The sequence below is a fragment of the Bombina bombina genome, chromosome 10 (genome assembly GCF_027579735.1).
Source record: "Bombina bombina isolate aBomBom1 chromosome 10, aBomBom1.pri, whole genome shotgun sequence".
Lineage (NCBI taxonomy): Eukaryota > Metazoa > Chordata > Amphibia > Anura > Bombinatoridae > Bombina > Bombina bombina.
In genome coordinates, this window is record NC_069508.1 from 124,042,914 (window position 1) to 124,064,358 (window position 21,445).

The 21,445-nt window shown below is 41.8% G+C and overlaps 1 long non-coding RNA gene across 1 annotated transcript in view; it reads left to right on the plus strand.

Annotated features, from left to right (window-relative positions):
- LOC128641276 (uncharacterized) overlaps window positions 1-21,445 on the plus strand; it is a 158,023-nt gene that overhangs the window by 31,183 nt on the left and 105,395 nt on the right. The window lies entirely within an intron of this gene.

Consider the following 21,445-nt stretch of genomic DNA (forward strand, 5'->3'; position numbering starts at 1 on the left):
GAATTTCAGAAGTTTGGTGCACAGATGCAATTTGCTAAAAACTAAATACAAAGCCATGCATGCCTACTAATTCAGAACAATATTTCAAAATCCAACATCAAGGCAAATTAGCTGTCAGTAAACAATCTAATACACTCCAGCAGGTAAAATGGATCATTGGGAAAATAAATTAAAGGGGAGCAAACATATAGGGTACACTGTCACTTTAATGCTGCTTGCATCTATTGGTTCTTCCTCAGTAAAGCAGAAGTCTCTAGAAGCACATTTAAAGTCAAAATTAAAGTTTCATGATTCAGATAAAAAAACATAATCAAACTTTCTATTATACCCTGATTATCACAACTTGCACATTGTTTTTATATGCAAGCTTTTTGAGGTTCCAGCTCCTACTTAGCATGCACAAAAGTGCACAGTATATAAGTATATGCATTTTTTGATTGACAGTTGCATTTTGTAATTGACTGATGGCTGTCACAGGATACAGGGAGAGAAGAATTTGAATTAACTTGAATGTTGCCAGAAAATATTCTACTGCTCATTTCAAATGGTAAGTGCTTTCAAGTTGTTTTTGTATTGTGTATTTTTCATTTATTCAACTCTACAATATTTAGTGTTTTTTCAAAATGAGGAACCTGTTGAACTGTGGGTTTCGATGTCTTCTAAAATGGAAAACAAGCTAAGATTTTTTAATAAAATGATCAGTGACAGATTTGCTATTGGCCAATACAGGCAGATGCCTAAGTACCCTTATTCTTAGAGGAGTGCTTTTGTGACAGATCACGTAATAACTGTGAAGCACAACCAAGCAGAAGTGGCATTAGAGGTAAGCTTCTTCTACATACTGGTAATAGGAAGGACAGTAGTGCACCTATAAAAAAGAGATGAAGAAAATGTACATGCAACATGTGCCTTGGGACGGTAGCAATCTAATCTGTACAGCACTTCAATAATGTTTGCAGACTTAAAGTGGAGTTAATTTTGTCAAATATGTGTAGAGGGTCTGTTACTCCCTGTACCCTTAATTAAAATATTTTTTATTTAAAAAGCACCAACATATTCTGTAGCACTGCAAGGACAATTTCAAGTATAATGATGGAGTAAAGAATGTTATTCTTACAAACTTAGAATATTTTCACTGGGGAATAAAATTGCTCACATTAACAAATTCAGTTAGAGTTGGTTAGTTAATTTACCACAATATTTGCAACATTCAAAAAATAATAGGCACTTTGGAAGGCAGAACATTGTAAATTAAAACTCTGTATTTATTTGCATATTTTTTTTAAAATATATGGGACATAAGGTACATACATGTAATCCCATTGATATGATCTTATGTGTTTTATGGAGTTTGGAACAGTGACCCCTCTCTCACAAATACTATTTCGATTCATGCCCCACCTGGTGGGGATTGGCTGATTCCCAAATTAATTTGAACACTATTTGCATATTGAGAAATTATGCCGTACGTTATAAACTTGGAATATCTGTGGTTAACTGTGGTGATAGTGAGAATAAATAAGGTGATAGTCTGTCAGATGGAACAGTCTCATGGGAGGGGGATACACATTGTTATGAGGGTTAAGGATTTGCTAAATTATTTGTTTTAGGTTTCTAAGAGATATATGTTTAAATGCATGAAGACTGGAGGTGGAAGCTTTAAGAGAGTTATGGAGGAAGCTCCACAGTATCAGACATTCGTGTATTGACTCTACAGCACATTATATTTGTATATTAGTGTAAAGATTTATGTCTTTGTAAGTTAGTGTCAGGATTCTGAATCTTATTCTGCTGAGCCATGTCAGAAATTATATAAAGTGCTGTGTGAGCTGGAAGAACTTGGCAAAAGCCTTTAAATTGGAATGTATAGAGGAGAGCTTGGAGAGTGGAAACGTTCTGAAGATAGTAAATAATAGGAGTAATAATGAAATAGTCATTGTGTTTGATGGTATAGTGAGGTGCATTTTTAAAGGGATATTGAACAGTAGGATATTGTAATATAAACTGTTTAATTATCTGTAGTTAAAAAGCGTAATATATTTTCATTATTTATGTTGCCCCATTTTCCTGTAATTTAACTCTGAACATTTTAATTTTTTTTCTAAATTCAACTGAGATTCTATAAAGTTACAGACCCCACCATGTCTAAACTTAAGTTTTAAGCTTATCTCACTCTACTGCTGCAAATAATTAGGGACATGTATAAAAAAGGCAAATAAAAAGCCTAATAAAATCGACTGATACAAACAAAGTTGTGTGGCTTTCCACACGTTGTTTACACAAATTCTACTGTATTGCCTGGTTTATGCATATTACCCTAATTGTTCTTCATGGAAGATAGAGATAAATAGAAAACAATTTCAGAGTATTTATAGAGTACTAGTCCTACAGCCTGTGTACACGGGCCATATTTTGCAGTACAGCGGTCCCGCTCCTTACTCTCTCTCTATCCCCCCTCTCTTTTGCTCTCTCTTTCTCCCCTCTCTTTTGCTCTCTCTTTCTCCCCTCTCTTTTTCTCTCTCTCCCCCTCTCTTTTACTCTCTCTCTCTCTCCCCCCTCTCTTTTGCTCTCTCTCTCTCTCCCCCTCTCTATTGCTCTCTCTCCCCCCTCTCTTTTGCTCTCTCTCTCCCTCCTCTCTTTTGCTCTCTCTATCCCCCTCTATATTGCTGTCTCTCTCCCCCCTCTCTTTTGCGCTCTCTCCCCCTCTCTTTTGCGCTCTCTCCCCCCTCTCTTTTGTGTTCTCTCCCCCTCCCTTTTGTGCTCTCTCCCCCCTCTTTGTGCTCTCTCCCCCCTCTCTTTGTGCTCTCTCCCCCTCTCTTTTGTGCTCTCTTCCCCCTCTCTTTTGTGCTCCTCCCACTCTCTTTTGTGCTCTCTCCCCCCTCTCTTTTGCTCTCTCTCCCCCTCTCTTTTGCGCTCTCTCCCCCTCTCTTTTGCGCTCTCTCCCCCTCTCTTTAGTGCTCTCTCCCCCTCTCTTTTGTGCTCTCTCCCTGCTCTCGTTTGCACTCTCTCCCACTCTCTTTTGCACTCACTCTCTCCCCCTTCTCTTTTGTGCTCTCTCCCCACTCTATTTTGTGCTCTCTCCCCCTCTCTTTTGCGCTCTCTCCCCCTCTCTTTAGTGCTCTCTCCCCCTCTCTTTTGTGCTCTCTCCCTGCTCTTGTTTGCACTCTCTCCCCCTCTCTTTTGCACTCACTCTCTCCCCCTTCTCTTTTGTGCTCTCTCCCCACACTATTTTGTGCTCTCTCCCCACTCTCTTTTGTGCTCTCTCCCCCTCTCTTTTGTGCTCTCTCCCCCTCTCTTTTGTGCTCTCTCCCCCCTCTTTTGTGCTCTCTCCCTCCTCTTTTGTGCTCTTTCCCTCCTCTTTTGTGCTCTCTCCCCCCTCTTTTTTTTTTTAAATAGTTTTTTATTTAGAAAATTCCAAGATAACAAGAATATGCAACAATTCCATGAGTGAGATAAATCCCACTAAAACAAACGACAATAATAAACATGTTACAGGAGAAGTTTCCAAATAATTTTTAACATATTCTAAGTAAAGACTTCCAATATCCTAATATATGAAAGGAGAAATGAAATAAATAGATAACAATCTCAACTATCTCCAGACAGACTACACAAAAATGTTGCTTTTCACATTTAGCTTTTCTGTTTTTCCATATTATAACATTGTAAACAATATCTCTCAGAGTTTATTCAGACCAAAATAAAGTATAAAGTTAGGAAGGCATTAGAGGAGGTGATAGGGAGGGTTAAGGTGGGGGGACGGGAGGGGAGAGGAATTGCAGTGGATATCCACATATTTCAGCATATTTCAATGTATTTCAATGGGGGAATTTTTCACACCAGGGAGACCAGATCTCGTAATAAAAGTCTAATTTGTTCTGCACAGAGTAAGAGTATGCTTCCATTTTTAGGAGAAAGTTAACAGTTGCTAAAATCTGTGCGATGGATGGGGGAGCAGGAAGTTTCCAGGCTTTCTCAATTTCTAGCTTAGTGGACATGAGTATGTAAATGGCCAGTGATTTTTCCGTGGGGGATAAATTCAGAACGTCTAGATGAAGTAGACAAGTTTGTGGGCTTAGTGTAGACGTGATACCTAATGAGTGTAAAATGTCAGAAATCTGGGTCCAAACTGGAGTTATCTTAGAACAAAACCACTAAATATGAGCTTGCGTTCCTAAGTGCCCACAACCTCTCCAACAAGTGGGAGGATGGGAACTATATATCTTATGTAATGTGGCTGGAACTAAGTGCCAGCGGACCGTTAGTTTATAGTGCAATTCCCATAAAGTTGTGCAGTGTAGTAACTTCTTAGTAAAAATTAATTCTCTATACCAGGAGTCAGTATCAGCCGTGAAGTTTAATTCCTTCTCCCAGGCTATATATTGAGAGATTTTATGTTGAGAGGAGGAGTTAAGTAAAATCTCGTAATGGAAGGAGAGTGTGCCTTTAAGTTTATGGGGTTGTGACCATCTCTGCTCCCATACCGTGACCGATCTAAGGTTTTTTCTAGGAAATCCCCATGATCTTACTATTGAGCAAAGCCGGAAGGTCTCGAATCTCAGATACGCTGGAGTGCATAGTTTGTCACAAACTGCATTATGGGATAATTCATTAACCTGGTCATATAGATCCGCAATATAGGTTGCATCTAGATTTCTCCAGCTTGAGATGTGGGAATCAGGCAGACAAAAGAGGGCACTAGCTATAGTTTGTCTCGGAGAAGGGTGAGGGGCGAACGTGGTTATGTATCTTATTTGCTCCCAAGAATGTAGGGTCTCTAGAATCACTGTGTGCGTAATGTGAAGGTTTTTCCTACAGTGCGACGGTACCCAGGGCAAATCTATTAAACGCAGGCCTGGTGGTAGGAGAGAATGTTCAACCTCTCTCCAAGAAGCGGGATTCTCATAATGACCCCAATTAATCAGATGGTTCATCCGGGCTGCCTGGTAGTATAGAATGATGTTCGGCAGACTGAGCCCCCTACCTATCACAGGTCCTCTGTAAGGTTTGTCTTGAGGTTCTGGGTTTTCTACCTTTCCAAACATAACTAGTGATTAGACTCTGTAACTTGTTGAGGATGGACCTAGGAACATTAATCGGAAGCGATCGAAACAGATCTTGGGGATGAAGGACATTTATTGGCAGCGATCCTACCTGTCCATGAAATTTCATGATAGTCCCAAGAATCTAATTTTTTTCTCCATTCTGGGAGTCTTTCTACATAATTCTTAGAGATTACCATGGACGTGTTTGGACAAAGGTGGATACCTAACAGCTTAATGGAGCTAGGAGAGCATTGAAACTTGAATTTTCTCTGTAAGGAGGACAGTTCATGTGGTGAGACATTAATATGTAAAGCTTCTGTCTTGGCCAGATTGAGTTTGTAATGACTCAGAGCATTGAACTGAGAAAGTATCTTAAAAACTGCAGGAAGGGACCTGGACGGGTTAGTAAGTAAAAGCATGACGTCATCCGCGTACAAGGAGATTTTATGTTGAGACAACCGGACCGGGAACCCAGAGATATCTGGGTCCATTCTAATAGCTTGAGCCAAGGGCTTGATGGCCAGAGCAAACAGGAGCGGAGAGAGAGGACACCCCTGTCTCGTCCCATTGGTGATATTAAAACAGCTAGACTGAAATCCAACACCCTTAACCCTGGCCGCTGGGCAGGCGTAAAGGGCCTGAACCGAAAGTATACATTTCTCTGGAAGTTTAAAGGCACGTAATGTTTCCCAAAGGTACTCCCACCTCACCCTTTCAAAGGCCTTTTCAGCGTCCAACGACAGGGCGAGCATGGGAGTCTTGTCCCTTGTACCCTCGATCAGAATGTCAAGAATACGTCTTGTTGCATCTGGACCCTCCCTTTGAGGGATGAAGCCCACTTTGTCTGGATGGACCAAAGTGGAAATAATTTTAGCCAAGCGATTTGCAATGATCTTGGTGTAAAGTTTAGTGTCTATATTGAGTAAGGAGATCAGGCGATAACTCCCGCACTCCAAAGGATCCTTACTGAGCTTGCGAATGGTAGTAATTGTTGCCTCTAAATACTCACTCCGAAAACGCCCTTTGTTTTGGACTTCATTAAAGGCTCTACAGATAATAGGGGAGATCTGAGCTATGTATGTCTCGTAAAATTGACCCGTAAAGCCGTCCGGGCCTTGCGATTTTGCTGTTTTGAGATCCCTGATGCTCGATCGGACTTCTTCAGGCGTGATCAGGGAAGTAAGGGCAGAGAAGTTTGATTGGTCTAATTGTGGGAGGTTCAGAGTTTGTAAGTACCGATGAAAGTAATCTGAAGAGATTAGTTTAGTAGATTCAGAAGATTCTAGGTTATAAAGATTATAATAGAAGTCGTTAAAGGTTTCACCTATTGTACTTGGGGATGACACAGGACCACTACTTGAGATAATAGAGGTTATTTTAGCTTGGGCCGTTCTATTTCTTAATTTCCTAGCTAATAGCGAAGAAGCTTTGTTACTTTTATAGTAGTATATTTGCTTCAACTTTTCCGGATTAGATTGGGTTTTATAGACTTCTAGTGTTCGTATCTGTTTGGAGATTTCTGTGATTTGGGCGTTTAAAGGGATAGAGTACGATACAGATAGTTTGCTTTTCAAGGATCTAAGTTAACAGTTGAGAGACACAAGGGAATCTCCTTGTGCTTTCTTCATTTGAGAGGCCTTCTCTATGTAATATCCCATAAGGTATGCCTTCAAAGCGGCCCAAACAACCTCCTCTGACATTGGTGGAGTGTCGTTTCTAGTCAGAAAGTCAGCTATGGCACTCTGTGTTTCCTCTTTCAACGTGGGGTTAGTGACAAGATAGTCTTTAAGGCGCCACGTAAATACAGAGGTATGAGGAGATTGCTCACCCAAAGTTATTGCTAGAGAATCGTGATCCGACCAAGAAATAGTCGAGATTTTTGCATCTGTGACAGTGTCAAGAAGGCGGGACCCAAGGAAGAAAAAAATCAATCTGGGTGTAGGATCTATGCGGAGCAGAGTAAAAGGTGAACTCCCGCCCCCTCGAGTGGAGAGCTCTCCAGACGTCATATAAATCATACTGTTTGAAAAGATTTTGAAAGGCGACTGAGACGGGATGAAGCGCCCTTTCTGGTAGGGATATCTTAGGGCCAGATCTGTCTATCGATGAGTCCCACACTAGATTAAAGTCTCCCCCCACCACTAACTCCCCCTGAGTCACGACTGACACTGACTCCAGTAGTTGCCTAAAGAATTTGATTTGTCCCGAACTGGGTGCATAAGTATTCACTAGTGTGAATAGTTTAGTAATAAGTTTACAAATTAGAATGATAAAACGGGCCTGCGGGTCTCGTTCGATATAAATGGGTTCATATGTGGTAGAGGAGTTGACGAAGATCGCCACACCTCTAGATTTGGAGGTAAAAGATGCTGTAATCACTGCAGGGAACTTTCGATATGTATATATAGTATCCGTATTAGTAAGCCAATGTGTCTCCTGAACAAAGGCCACATCTATTTTCGAACGATGGAGCATATTAATCAGGAGACTGCATTTGGTAGGGGAGTTGAGGCCTTGCGCATTAAGGGACAAAAAATTGAGTTGTGTCATTGTGAGAGAATTAAGGGGTTAAATAATGTAGAAACGGAGATCAAGAGGGGTCTAGCCTCCTAAATTAATTAAAGTCCTAAACTATGAGAGTATAGTGATACACCAAAGGTGCGATTTAAATTGCTCACAAAATGAGCTGGGGACGGGGATGCAGCACGCAAGAGCCGCTCGTATAATAAGGGGTGGGTGTAGGGGGGAGGGGTGAAGGAGTCGCCAATGAAATGTGAGAAAAACTATGTTTCGAGTGGTGTGTCACAGGGATAAGAAGAAAGAAATAAAAAGATTATAAGTGTTAGTAGTTAGTTGCTAGTTGCAGACCAAGTGGAAATGGGTTAGAACAACACTAAAAACCAAAAGGGTGTTGTCTATGGGGAAGATATTAGCCACTTAGGACTGAAAATCTCAGCTAAGGCTGTCTTTAAGTAAGAGTAAGTTTAGGGCAGGGCAAAAATAAGAGGGGGATGCCGGAACCCAACCCCCGCTCAACCTAACGTTCATAAATATGGGAAGGGAAAAACAAACAAAGAGAAGGATAGCTCTAGTCTCTGATTGACAGTAGTAAACAATTCACAATAAAAACAGATAAAGTAATAACCAATAAATGTGGTGAGGACTACCCATTACGTGAGTTTGACACTATGTAAAACAACGTCTCCTGAACCTCTTAAACTTACAATGAACAGGAACTGAACAAGAGGAATTGGCAATCTCATGTATCTCCCAGAAACTAAGCCACTTATCATGACTGGGAGAGGTATGAGGGGAGTAATAAAATAATTACTAAAATACTAATCCAAGGACCTAAATTATGATGTGAATGGGAGGGGCCTACTAATGTCATGCCAGAATGATGTACAATAGGGAAGCTTAGATCTAAAGCTGGATGTCAGCAACTAGGCTAGTTCTATTAAATTATAGATAGAGGTAGGGGACTACCTAAGAAGAGAGTAGGGTCTCAATTACTTTCTTAACAATATGTGATTTTCCTCTGGAAAGAGAAGGGTGGGGGGACGAAGGGGTAGATATACCTCAAAGAAACTTGCTTACAATGTGTAGGAAGAGGGACCTGCTATTTTCATACATAAGTTATACGCTAAAGTAGTGTGCAACCCTATCACTATGTGTCTGCTACTAGGGTGTCTCATTTAAGAAGTGAAGAACGATAAGATCCTAAGACAATGTGATAGAGAAAATCTTATATCAATAGTGCAATCAAGTTCCTAAATGTAGAAAACATGTCAACTGTAAAACAACATTATTAAAGGTTACATTACGTTACCCATCCCTTCCCGGTCAGTCCACATCCTCTTGGTGTCCTGAAATATTGGGTATATCCGACATGCTGTAAAGAATATGGCATACAGGCATGACAATATGGCAGGGAAAAAAAAGGTAAACATATTTAACAGATTCAGAGTTACATATAAAGAGTTTTAGATGAATTATTCCTCATCATTAAGGATTAGGACCCCTTGGGGGGTAGTGAGGAGTCTCTCCTAGTGGCATGAAAGATGACAGTTTGAGTTAAAGGTCGCCAAGTAGGGGCTGTGACATTGAGTGTTCCAGGTTTTTCAAGGGTAGTAGAAGGTTGACTGGTGGGGTGCCAAAGCTTCAGGGATTGCAGTATCTTGATCCCTTGTTCCGGGGTTGTAATGATGTATGAAGATTCGTTAAATTGAAAAAAGAGCTTAACAGGAAAGCCCCATCTGTATTTGATATCATTGTTGCAGAGACATTGGGCAATTTGTTGGAACAGCCATCTCCTGGACAAGGTGTTGGAAGATAAATCCGGAAAAATTTGAATTGCCTGAAAAGGATCTTTCAAGTTCTTGTTTTGAAAAGACGCTCGTAGCAGTCACTCTTTTAATGTATAATAATGCAGACGGGCTATAACATCCCTAGCCGAGCCTGATGGGGAGTTTCTCGGCCTAATAGCTCTATGAGCCCTATCAATCAGATTTTCCTGAGTTGATGTAGGACCTAAAAGCTCAGTGAAGAGAGCCTGAAGATGTTTTGAGAGGTCAGCAGGGCTGATGTCCTCCGGAATGCCTCTGATTCTGAGATTGTTACGACGTGATCTGTCCTCTTGATCTGCCATCTTGGACTCTAGATCTGTAATAATCTCAGCAAGGGATTGAGTGTAGGCTAGAAGATTGGAGTGGTCTAAGTTTAGATCCTCCTGTTTCTTTTCCAGCGACTCCGTTCTCTCGCCTAGCAAGGATATGTCCCTCTTTATTTCAGAGACTTAAATCTTGAGCTCTTGTTTCAGTGAGGAATAATGTGAGTCCATCTTGTTTGACAACTCCTTAATGGATTCTAGGATGAATGAAGAAGTGTGAGCTGGCCTCTCAGTAGAGTGAGATAGGGCTCTAGACGGCCCTTTAGAGGATATAGTTGAATCTCTTGAGTCGTCGTCTGACATATCTTGCTCAAATGCATTTTTATTAGAGAAATGATCTGAGAGAGACAGTTTTGGGAGACCGCTATGTTTCTGCTTTTTCTTTTGCGAGTGGGCCATTACCAATAAGGCAGGTCGGAGATGTCAACACTTGCCCGTCAAGCTTAAATGGACGAGATTCTGAATTAGGATGGTGAGCGGGGAATATGGATCCAACACCCCCCTACATAGAGGTCTTAGCCCTGCATGTTGTTTTGGATAATTAGCTTCAAATCAGGGATTTGTCCTGAGGCGAACCTCTATCTCCACACTCAACACTCTCTACTCGCCCCCTCAAGCCTTCCAAACTTCTTCTCACTAGAAAGCTGAGAGGTGTCTGTCTCTCTCCCCGAGGAGTTGCTCTCTGCCGAGCGAGTAGGGGGAGGGTATTATAGGATATGACCCGGAGGCAATATGGGCCGACGGGAAAGGGGGGGAGCGAGGGCAGATAGTTGCTGTAGTAATGAGCCACAATCCAAGAGAAGGGGGAGAGTGTAATCAAGAAACTTTCATTGTTTAATCCTCAAAGACTGTGTAGCCCAACAGGGTCTGTATCAGCGTGCAGGGATCTTATGTGTGAAGGATATAACCAAAGTTGGTGCCAGAGTGATAGAGGGAAATCAGAGGGCTGTAGGAAAATCAAAGTTTAGGAGGTATGAGAAATCCCATGTGAGGGTATTAGAGTCTATATGTGAGGATGTAGGAGGATATAATTTCTCTAAGTGACTAGTCTCCTGGCCTCTTTATAAAGTTCAATCAGTGAATAATTGGGCCAAAGTGTGGAGGGAGGGTTTCAGAAATAAAAGGCAGACCTCTGTAACTGCGTGGAGCTAATGTGGCCACTAAAAGTAACTAGCAGTGTTAAACTGGTGATATGCAGGGAGGCTAAGGCAGCTATCTCTTTGGGCTCTGCAATGTGAACCGCAGTAGAACTAGAGAATCCAGGATGGCTTTTTTTAAGGAGTGCTGCCTCCTGTAGAGTTTCCCTCAGTCATATATAAAAATAAGCAGTGAAAGTCTTATCCCCTCCGGTGATGCAAAACAGCCTCCATGTTACTCCTGTGTCTGCAGTGCCTCCGGATCAGACCGGAGTAATGCAGTTTGTTAAGCCGGTCCCAGCTGAGGTTTCAATGTGTTGCTGTGAGGTCGTAGAGGGAAAGAGGTGAGTCTGTGCGACAAGGGCTAACTCAAGCTGGACTCCTGTTGTGTAGGCGGTACCTCCATAGAGGCTCTCCGGAATGACGCCCGCTGTCCCCTCTCCTCCATGTGGCAACTCACAGGTATCGGCTCTTGTTAGGTGGTGTATTATTGGAGGTAGGCTGGACCTAGGGGCACCGCAGCAAACAAGGGCTAGTAGAGATCGGGATTGAAAGCCTACTTGTCTAAAGGCACCCACGTGGTCTTTAGTGTCTGGACCGTTGCGGCCAAGAAGGATCTATACAAAGTCTGTATAAGGACACTTTCAGCCTATTTTCTGTTCCCAATAAGCGAGGAAAGGTGTTCTCCTACGGGTTAGGAATCATATATGGAAAAAATAACAAAGTAAAAGTAAAATTTTTTTTGTAAAATTACACTCGGTCTGCAGAGATCAAAGACCACCTCTCCCCCCTCTTTTGTGCTCTCTCCCCCCTCTATTTTGTGCTCTCTCCCCACTCTCTTTTGTGCTCTCTCCCCCCTCTCTTTTGTGCTCTCTCCCCCCTCTCTTTTGTGCTCTCTCCCCCTCTCTTTTGTGCTCTCTCCCCCTCTCTTTTGTGCTCTCTCCCCGCTCTTTTGTGCTCTTTCCCTCCTCTTTTGTGATCTCTCCCCCCTCTTTTGTGCTCTCTCCCCCTCTCTTTCGTGCACTCTCCCCCCTCTCTTTTGTGCACTCTCCCCTCTCTTTTTTGCTGTCACTTTACCCCCACCTTCTGCTCTCTCTATCCCCCTTTTTAGAGCTTTCTGTCCCCGTCCATGTCACACCCGGCCCCTTCTGCGTCACACCCGGCCCCACCCATGTCATGCCCGGCCCGCCCACGTCACGCCCAGCCCACATCTCACCTGCCCAGCCACGCCCACGTCACATCCTCCAGCCACGCCTACTCCACCACACACTGACACCAGATGCCAGGCCAGGTGTGTTTGTCCTCGCGCACAGTCTCTACTGCACATGACAGCTTCGGACAAACACACTTGGCCTTTTATTATATAGGATTTTATAGAAACTAAACTTTTACACTTATATCATCAACATTTAAACAACTAATATAAAGGTAAAAATACATCTACATATTATTGTAAGGCTAATCTTTGCTTTGAAAACATCATTATGTCTTGGAAGTTTTTACTGTTTAATATTTCTTTAAGGAGTTAAGCACATTGAGAGAAGATTAAGTATGATTGAAAACATTGAAAATCATTGTGGGGTGGTGATTATATTAAAGGGGTGTAAAGTTGTGTTGTTACAATTATTTTATGCTAAACTGATGCATAACTAATAAGCACTAGTAGCTAATAGCGCATTTTACTCAATAAAAAGGTTTATTTATGTATAATAAGGAGAGATTTCCTTAAAGGTCATTAGTGTAGCTGTAAGCTATTTGAAGTACCATAAGAGACAATTGAGAATAAACTGAGATATTTATAGAGATACTTCTCAGCTGTATATCACTTCCCAATGTATTTGCTTGTTCTGAACAATCCTCTTTAACCTCAACAGAAAATGTATAACAAATGATGTTCCTTCCTTTAAAACTGACAGGGAGCCTGAGTTGCTCTTTGCTTTGCTCTTAGAAAATGACAGGTTATGGAGCAGCGGTCTTTAGACCGCTGCTTCATAACTGGTGTTTCTGGCGAGCCTGCAGGCTCGCCAGAAACACGGGGCCTCAAGCTCTATCCAGAGCTTGATAGATAGGCCCCATTTCCTCTGATCTGTTTCCTCATTGGCTTTCAAATAATAAAGATAAGCCAAAAAGTAACATAAAGCAAGATTTTCTAGTGCAATCAGCACAAAACAATATGGAGGAATGGGCAAAGTAATGCTGCTACGGGGCAAAAGATTAATTATCTAAACAGTTATCATCAGTGGTATATTGTTATATTTTATAAACTAATAACTATATGTACAAAAATTACATCAAAAGTTATATACTGTATTGTTTTAGTATGAGAAAAAAAAGGGAACAAATGATGCAAACAATGAATGAGCAAGCGTTAGTGGAGACCGCTGTTACTATCGCAACATGCAGAGTTAGTAAAAGTCTTGAAGGGTTATAACATATTAGTGCTTGTATCACAATCCAAACATCTAAAACATGTGTGATATATTATATTATAGTAGTAGTAAGCAGACACAGCAGCAAACGAAGGATTTATGGCAAGTGAGAGGTTAATCAAGCTGTGTATATCAGGAAAGCCAGGTCCTGCATATTCAAATGCTTGCATAAGTGCTCAAAAATAATCAACCAATCAATCCATATGACCTTATACATATATTTATGCTGAAAAAATATGTGTGAAACATATAACATGAAACATATAATCCTCTTCAGGGCAGGTCATAACCATCTATCCAGTCGCTCACTTTTTGGTGATAAGTGTTGCAGATGCTTATGAAATGGATGAAAAAGTGTAACAAGCAAGCATAGGAAAAAGTCCTTACGCTAGGGTAGGATATAGATATTAGGCTGAGAAATGCTCAAACAAAATTGACATAACAGGGTTCCGATGTGGTTAAGTTACCTGGTATCCGCAAATGAGCCACAAGCCTTAATAAAGTGTAATAAATGGTTACTCACTACCCATAGCGTGACCTCCGTCCGATGAGATCCACTTGTGCGTCTCTGTCTGGAACTCCGTAGCTCCGTAGTAGTGTAGTTCCTTGCTTCAACTCTGCTCAGCTGGTCTCCACGCTGACACGCTGCTCGACTCCTCCTCCGGTCGTGACGTCACCCGGCTAGGCAATCCAGTGTCGCCGTGAACAGTGTAATAGGATTGGAGTCCCAGTACTCCAAGTAAAATGATAGCAAATAGATCCAAGAATGTGTTCAGGCAGACAAGAGAGTTGTAGAAAAATAAAAGTATGCTTTATTAGGATAATTTAAAAACGAAAAAATAGGCAGACTCCAATGAACATTGGGAGTGAGAAAGGTCTGACCGGTTTCAGCCTAACAGGCTGTAGTCATAGACATGTTGCACCTGTGCAGGTGCACTCTATTTAAAACTCTTAGCTCCTCCTAGAGGAGGTGATAAAAGAAAAGAAGAACTGACTCCCAATGTTTAACCCCTTGAGGGAAAAATAAATAGAGCAATATATATACATGCATATAAAAAGAACAAAATAGACAACTAACATTAAATGAACACATAACTGTCAAAAATTAGTAGCCCCTATTAGCTCAGCAGCCGCAACATATCAAGTGTATTCAAATAATGAATATAGTAACATTTCATTAGTGCAAAAGCAAGCTCTAGTGTTTTTTGTACTTAAGGGCATCCTAGCTAAAATAATGAGTAATATCTAGCTAATGTATATATATATAAGATGATTAAAGAGCTCTATGTACTTTGTTTTAAGGACATGAAGTTATTTAGGATGTGAATGGTGAACGTGTATGTAACAAATGGCGTGTAGAAGTATATAAGACTTAAGTATTTAAAGTCTAATAATGAACTATTTTAAATATATATGGATAGATTGTCTAACAAAGGTGTTGATATTCTCAAAAGATATAACCAGATATACATGTCTATCTAAATTTACGAAACAAAATGTGGGACCATAGTCAGAATATGGGCTTAGTCTAAAGTAAAATACCTCCATGAGCTGATGTATACATAGTTTTGCAAAGATGGGCACATAGATACTTCAACATAAACTATACGCTTGGAGTAATAAGAACTATTAGTGTTGCCAGTAATTGATGATGTCAAATTCAGAGTTGAATCCCCTTGGTAAAAGGCAACCGAGCTTATGGATCCAATAAATCTCCTGACGGCATAAGATGCCAAATTTGTCACCTCCCCTAGGGGGTCTGACAATCTGCTCGATTGCCTGCCACCTAAAGGATCCAACTCGGCCTTGGTGTACCTCCAAAAAGTGTTTAGAAAGAGCAGAAACTGCTCTTTCATGGGAGATGTGGGCTAGATGCTCTTTGATACGTGTCCCCACTGCTCTGGTGGTCCTACCTACGTACTGCTTGTGGCATAGGGTACACTCTATGAGGTATACCACAAATTTACTACCACATTTAACACAGCCCTTGGTCTCAAAAGATTCTGCCCCAGAAGCTGACGTAAAGTGAGTGGCTACTTTAATGTGGTCACAGGACCCGCAGGACCTCTTTCCACACCGGAAAGTGCCCTTGAAAGGTAACCAAGAGCTCCTGCTTGGTTCTTCCCTTAACTGGCTGGGGGACAACAGATTGCCTAGGGTCAGATTTTTCCTGTAAACAAAGTTACAGCCACCCTTAATGACATCACGTAATGATTTATCTCCCCGCAGAATTGGAATGTTCTTCCTAATTATATTACAGACCTGATGGTATTGGTTCGAGTAGGCTGTAATAAGGGTAGGAGTATTACGTGTCAATACTGTCTTGGTTCTTTCATCTGCTGGGTTAATGGTCCTGTGGAACAAGCCTGACCGATCCATCTGATCTACCTCAGTACGTGCTCTCCAAATAGCTTTAACAGGATAGTTCCTATCTCGTAGGCGCTTTTCCAAATCCTCACTCTCTCTATCGTAGTCCTCACCCCGGGTACAGTTACGTTTGACACGCATAAACTGGCCTTTAGCAATCCCCCTAAACACATGCTTAGGGTGACTGCTATTAGCGTGCAATAATGTATTGCCGGAGATAGGCTTACGGTAGAGAGAAGAAATGATCTTATGGGTGTCTGAATCACCCGTCAGAGTAACATCCAAATAACTCATAGTGCTGTGATGCCACTGATAGGTGAATCTGAGACCCACTTCATTGCAATTCAATTGGTCCACCCATTCCTTTGCTTGTATCTCCCCTGAGGACCAGATGATCAATAGGTCATCTATGAACCTCAGGTATTTATGGATGGATCCAGTGAATGTATTACTACCCCCATAGACGTGGAACCGCTCCCACCAGCCCATAAAAAGGTTGGCGTAGGAGGGGGCAAATTTTGCCCCCATGGCGGTTCCACGCCTCTGGAGGTAGTAAGTGTCGGAAAACTTGAAGAAGTTATGTTGGAGCAGGAACCTAATAACCCTCAAAACAAAATCTTTGTGTTGAGAATCCAGGTCTGTGACCATATCCAGAAAAAATTCCACAGCCTTGAGTCCAGATTCGTGGGGAATACTGGAGTATAGAGCCACCACGTCGATAGTTATCCAACTATAGTTAGACTCCCATCTAATCTGTTCCAGTTTTGATAAGACATGAGCAGTGTCACGTACATAACTGGGTAGTCTGTGTACCATTGGTTGCAAGAAGTTGTCGACCCATTTAGATAGTGGCTCTATTAAAGAGCCAATACCTGCCACAATGGGTCGTCCCTGGACATTTTCAAGACTCTTGTGGACCTTCGGGAAGTGGTGGAAGATGGGCATCACTGGATTTTCAACCAACAAACAGTCAAATGTATGTCTATCGATGATGCCCATCTCCAGACCATCATCCAGGAGATCCTTCAAGATATGTCCAAAAGATGTAGTGGGGTCCCTAGGTAAGATGGAATAGGCCTCATGATCACCCAATTGTCTCAAGGCTTCCGCGACATAGGAATCCCTGTCCATGACAACTACACTACCACCTTTGTCGGATTGACGAATCACAATGTTGTTGTTATTCTGTAGTTTGGTAACGGCTTCCCTTTCTTTTCTAGTCAAATTTGAGTTGTAATTAGAATTGGTCTGGGAAAGAGTGGTGAGGTCCTCCATGACTCTTTTATGAAACACTTCAAGACTCTTACCCCTAATATGTAAGGGGTAGAAGTTTGATGCAGACTTTAATCTATGTTGACCAGTAGTGTCCTTAGATGTTTGACCTATGGACCCTGATAAGTCCTCCAGGTTAGTGAGTGCACAAACATCAGCAAAAGACATATTATCAACATCAAAATTTGAGTTTTCTACTGGTAGATGAGTGGTGGGGGGTAATCTATTTGTGTCTGTTTCTGAAAAGAATTTTCTCAGTGTTAAATCCCTCACTAATCTGTTCACGTCAAGAATTGTCTGGAACAAGTCAAAGTTCCTAGAGGGGACAAATCCTAACCCATAGCTCAGTACTTTCCTTTCAAGGTTGGTAAGATTATAGGTGGATAGATTTATGACTGAGTTATCCGTCATTGGGGTATGTGTTATTGGTACCTGTGTCGTGGAGTACCCCTGTTCTCTCTCAATTGGTATCTCTGTTGTTGGAAGTCCCCAGTGGCAGATATCTGTCTGTTGCCCCGTCCCCCTCCCCTGGGTCGTCTCGGGCCCCACTGAAAAACCTGCTGTGTAGTGTCAGAGTTATCGTCAGTGCCCTGGGGGTTGGAGGTCATATGATAATGAGTGTTGCCTCTTCTCTTACGCCTACCCCTTTTTGGGATAGCCCCTGGGTTTACATGTTCCTTAAGTATACCTCTTGTTGGTTTATCGCTCACTGTATTAGACCCCAAGCTTACTTGGTTGGTTGGAGTTCCCTCATCCCCTTCAGAGCCGGAGTAACCATCTGATTCAAAACTGGAGGCAAACCTCTCTTCGTCTGTTAACTCCGGCTCTGAATCGGAAAAGGCAACCTTCTTAGTAGCCCTCATTTTAGGTTGTTGTGTTCTTTTAGGTGGATGATCTAATTGTCCCCCCTGCCCTATGGTCTGGTGGCCTGATTGATTATGTTGTGCCTGGGACCAAATCCTACTTCTATCTTTGCGTTTCCAAATGTATACTGTGCCCTTAGAATAATCTTTTTGGTCCCTAAGGAATTTGGTGTGTTTAACCTGGATGATTAATTTTTTAGCCTCCTCAATCACCTTCCTAAGTGTCTCATCGAATTGAGGGTAAATTTCATGTTGTTTAAACAAATTCATATCTGCTTGTAGCAAAATAATCCTATTTTTAACCTCTTTGAGTAGCATATCCTTATATTCAATAAGTAAAGCAATGAGTTTTAAGGAACAGTCAGTGAGAGTCTGGTTCCAGCGTTCAATAAAGTCCACATCCTTGATATCATAGGTAGGGAATTTATTGATCCTTAGTCCCCTGGGTACCATTTGCATATTGATATACTTGGAAAGGATCCACTTGTCCCATTTTAGTCTTTGTTCCTTTAGTTTCAGTGTTTCCATGTCATAAAAGTGATCCCCTAATTTAGTACTGGGTGTATCACGATCAAAAACATCTTGTAATTCCAATAAGTCTAAGTCCTCATCATCAGATTCTTTAAGGGAATAAAAGGAGTCTGTAGCTGCCATATTGTCCATATATAAATAATTATTATAACTCTCAGTTAATCAAAAACCTGTATTTACAGATATTGATATGTATGCCGGGCTGCCAATAGATCCAACAGAAAAATTGGCTTAAACTTTGTCCCTCCAGAAGAAGAAAAAGGTGTATAGGTAATAACACAAACCGTGTATATACACCTATTGTAGCATCAATCCAGTACTAAATTAGGGGATCACTTTTATGACATGGAAACACTGAAACTAAAGGAACAAAGACTAAAATGGGACAAGTGGATCCTTTCCAAGTATATCAATATGCAAATGGTACCCAGGGGACTAAGGATCAATAAATTCCCTACCTATGATATCAAGGATGTGGACTTTATTGAACGCTGGAACCAGACTCTCACTGACTGTTCCTTAAAACTCATTGCTTTACTTATTGAATATAAGGATATGCTACTCAAAGAGGTTAAAAATAGGATTATTTTGCTACAAGCAGATATGAATTTGTTTAAACAACATGAAATTTACCCTCAATTCGATGAGACACTTAGGAAGGTGATTGAGGAGGCTAAAAAATTAATCATCCAGGTTAAACACACCAAATTCCTTAGGGACCAAAAAGATTATTCTAAGGGCACAGTATACATTTGGAAACGCAAAGATAGAAGTAGGATTTGGTCCCAGGCACAACATAATCAATCAGGCCACCAGACCATAGGGCAGGGGGGACAATTAGATCATCCACCTAAAAGAACACAACAACCTAAAATGAGGGCTACTAAGAAGGTTGCCTTTTCCGATTCAGAGCCGGAGTTAACAGACGAAGAGAGGTTTGCCTCCAGTTTTGAATCAGATGGTTACTCCGGCTCTGAAGGGGATGAGGGAACTCCAACCAACCAAGTAAGCTTGGGGTCTAATACAGTGAGCGATAAACCAACAAGAGGTATACTTAAGGAACATGTAAACCCAGGGGCTATCCCAAAAAGGGGTAGGCGTAAGAGAAGAGGCAACACTCATTATCATATGACCTCCAACCCCCAGGGCACTGACGATAACTCTGACACTACACAGCAGGTTTTTCAGTGGGGCCCGAGACGACCCAGGGGAGGGGGACGGGGCAACAGACAGATATCTGCCACTGGGGACTTCCAACAACAGAGATACCAATTGAGAGAGAACAGGGGTACTCCACGACACAGGTACCAATAACACATACCCCAATGACGGATAACTCAGTCATAAATCTATCCACCTATAATCTTACCAACCTTGAAAGGAAAGTACTGAGCTATGGGTTAGGATTTGTCCCCTCTAGGAACTTTGACTTGTTCCAGACAATTCTTGACGTGAACAGATTAGTGAGGGATTTAACACTGAGAAAATTCTTTTCAGAAACAGACACAAATAGATTACCCCCCACCACTCATCTACCAGTAGAAAACTCAAATTTTGATGTTGATAATATGTCTTTTGCTGATGTTTGTGCACTCACTAACCTGGAGGACTTATCAGGGTCCATAGGTCAAACATCTAAGGACACTACTGGTCAACATAGATTAAAGTCTGCATCAAACTTCTACCCCTTACATATTAGGGGTAAGAGTCTTGAAGTGTTTCATAAAAGAGTCATGGAGGACCTCACCACTCTTTCCCAGACCAATTCTAATTACAACTCAAATTTGACTAGAAAAGAAAGGGAAGCCGTTACCAAACTACAGAATAACAACAACATTGTGATTCGTCAATCCGACAAAGGTGGTAGTGTAGTTGTCATGGACAGGGATTCCTATGTCGCGGAAGCCTTGAGACAATTGGGTGATCATGAGGCCTATTCCATCTTACCTAGGGACCCCACTACATCTTTTGGACATATCTTGAAGGATCTCCTGGATGATGGTCTGGAGATGGGCATCATCGATAGACATACATTTGACTGTTTGTTGGTTGAAAATCCAGTGATGCCCATCTTCCACCACTTCCCGAAGGTCCACAAGAGTCTTGAAAATGTCCAGGGACGACCCATTGTGGCAGGTATTGGCTCTTTAATAGAGCCACTATCTAAATGGGTCGACAACTTCTTGCAACCAATGGTACACAGACTACCCAGTTATGTACGTGACACTGCTCATGTCTTATCAAAACTGGAACAGATTAGATGGGAGTCTAACTATAGTTGGATAACTATCGACGTGGTGGCTCTATACTCCAGTATTCCCCACGAATCTGGACTCAAGGCTGTGGAATTTTTTCTGGATATGGTCACAGACCTGGATTCTCAACACAAAGATTTTGTTTTGAGGGTTATTAGGTTCCTGCTCCAACATAACTTCTTCAAGTTTTCCGACACTTACTACCTCCAGAGGCGTGGAACCGCCATGGGGGCAAAATTTGCCCCCTCCTACGCCAACCTTTTTATGGGCTGGTGGGAGCGGTTCCACGTCTATGGGGGTAGTAATACATTCACTGGATCCATCCATAAATACCTGAGGTTCATAGATGACCTATTGATCATCTGGTCCTCAGGGGAGATACAAGCAAAGGAATGGGTGGACCAATTGAATTGCAATGAAGTGGGTCTCAGATTCACCTATCAGTGGCATCACAGCACTATGAGTTATTTGGATGTTACTCTGACGGGTGATTCAGACACCCATAAGATCATTTCTTCTCTCTACCGTAAGCCTATCTCCGGCAATACATTATTGCACGCTAATAGCAGTCACCCTAAGCATGTGTTTAGGGGGATTGCTAAAGGCCAGTTTATGCGTGTCAAACGTAACTGTACCCGGGGTGAGGACTACGATAGAGAGAGTGAGGATTTGGAAAAGCGCCTACGAGATAGGAACTATCCTGTTAAAGCTATTTGGAGAGCACGTACTGAGGTAGATCAGATGGATCGGTCAGGCTTGTTCCACAGGACCATTAACCCAGCAGATGAAAGAACCAAGACAGTATTGACACGTAATACTCCTACCCTTATTACAGCCTACTCGAACCAATACCATCAGGTCTGTAATATAATTAGGAA